Here is a 2,500-nt window from a genome sequence, read left to right as displayed (position 1 = left end):
ATTTTATTTGGGCTTTTTTCTGTCGATGACAATATTCTAGTCAATTACATTATACTTGAGAACAAATACCTTATTTTTCGTTCGAAATTAAGCCAAACGTTTCCCACCATTGCCGTGTTAATATCAAAATGCAAAACAACACACCAGATCGAGCGTTTCATTGCGAGGAAAAATAACAAACTCCACTTTCATAATAAAAAATGGCATCAATTTTTACCCATAATGGAACATGAGCTATCACCTCCAACTCCCAACTTAAACTAATGCTGTAGTATGTTTAATTGTGTATATTGCGTATAGCTTAGAGGTGTAGTGTAGTTTTGGATGTTCTGTGTTTATTATAGATAGGTAGCGTAGTTTCGATATATAGCTCCAATGTATAGTTTAAAATTAACATGTAAACTAATAAATGTGGATATATTAATTAAAAAAAAAAAAACCCTGTTGATTTTAAGCTTGTGGTTCCTTCAGGCTGATTCACCCTTGTTGAGAGCTTGTATCTTGTGACTCTTCTCATGTCCTAGTGAGAACTAGGCTTAATATAGTGTCATGGTATATGCAATTCTGAAGATATGCCTATCTGGAAAGTATAAGTATGGGAAGCACAAAAAAAGATGGCTTTTGTTTTAATAACTAGCCTTGAATTCAAGCAAAAAATACTTTGTGGTTTTCCTTGAATTCAAGCCCACAAAGGTGACAACAAAGGCAATTTCGATTGGTTATCGCTTTTTTCAAGTTCATTTCTTTATGTGCAAAAACTGGTCTTTTACTGACATTCTCAAAATGAGCACAATCAATACATTACAGGAGTCAAGTGAAATCAACTCTACAGTATTTTTCATGACTGAATCATTACATGCCACAAAATTTCTAAATGCAAGTGTGATATGCCTTTACCCAATCTGGTGTTGTAAAAATAATCAAAATCTTGAGGTATGCATATGTTGACGTATGTCACCCTTGAGAATTGATGCTGTGCCCCAACATGTTTCCAACTGCTCTCCTTTAAATCCAAAAAGCATCTCAGAATGTCCAAGTGCTCTTGGTTTCATTGCTGTCTTGCTAATTTACATCACAAAAACCGTAATGCCTAAAGTATTAAAGATTTTCTCCAAAACAGTTAGCCTGAACTGGAGGTATCCAGGGTCTTATGCAAAATAAGTTTCAAGGTCAGCAGGATCACACTGGAAAAAATCAGAGGTTGTGTTTCCATACAGACATGTTAGCCCATTTCTGAGAATAGCACTAACAATGTACATTTTCCCCACACTACTCAGTCCCAACTTTAAGTTCTTTTTAAAGTCCAGAAACTTGAAGTAACCGATTATGTTCTCCAAACAGCCACTCGACACTTGTTCTCACTGTGCTCATAGCAGTATTGTAAGCTTCCATCTGTGGGGTTAAAGCCCCATTTCTAAATGGACATTGAAGGTGTGCGCGGATGGGGTAGGCAGGATCCCTGTAAATACAAGGTGGTCGTCCAGCCAGGCTGAAGGCATACTGCTTGAGGTCTTGCAACAGCCAGGCTGAAGGCATACTGATTGAGGTCTTGCAACAGGTGAGAATCTGCAAGCATACCTGCATCATGCTTTCTGCCTTCTGCAACAAAATTCACGGAGGAGTGTTAAAGTTCAGTCAGATAAGTGAAAACAAAGTCATAAAACATTTCGTTGAAAGAATATTGAAGCATTAAGGGTCTCACAGAAATATATAGTTCATTTTTCCAGTAACTATGACAATTCAGGGGAAAAACATCAAACTATCCATTTGTTCATTCATCTATTATGAAATATTGAAAATATTTTTTTTTATATAAAAAACAAGCTTTTCTGTGGAAATAGTCAGCTTGGCTATGAGGTAATGAGATTGAAGTTTCCTGTAAGAGGGTCTTTTTTTATAATTTCTCATGAAAAAGCAGTTGCATGTTTCCAGGAAGTTTCATTTCATGCAATTTCCCAAGATGAAAAAGAAAAACAAAGCACATTGGCAGTTGCCTACTCACCCTGACCCCAGATTCAATTTTCTAAAGAAAAGACAACTTACCAACAGGGCCATACATATTTGCAATTATTCCATTCGGGGTAACAACAGACTGAAACTTGATTCCATGGACATGCTTGTGTCCATTGTAAGGCAACCTCTGGTTGACAGTGCCGGGCCTACAAATAGGGTGAACTGTCCCATCAACAAAACCAATACAGTTATTAAGTGGACCTCCTTTTCGGTGAACAACTTGGGCAAATCTTTCAAGATTAACTTGGCTTAGCAGCTGATGATTCCACTGCAGAATGCGATGGCTGTGAACTTGATTTGTTATCATGCACAATACAGGAACGGGTTTAGCGAACAAGTTGACCATGTCACCGTATCGGCAAGGGTAACACAACCTCTTCAAAAGCACACACAATCCTTCAGTTCCAACACAAATTTTCCCTTGGTGACAACTTATAACATCAGGAATCCGTAACGCCTGAGAAAGTCTTGGGATGTCAGCTTTCTT

The sequence above is a fragment of the Montipora foliosa genome, chromosome 3, assembly GCF_036669935.1.
Source record: "Montipora foliosa isolate CH-2021 chromosome 3, ASM3666993v2, whole genome shotgun sequence".
NCBI classification, from domain to species: domain Eukaryota; kingdom Metazoa; phylum Cnidaria; class Anthozoa; order Scleractinia; family Acroporidae; genus Montipora; species Montipora foliosa.
The sequence above is the reverse complement of the archived record's forward strand: the minus strand, read 5'-3'. Positions refer to the sequence as shown.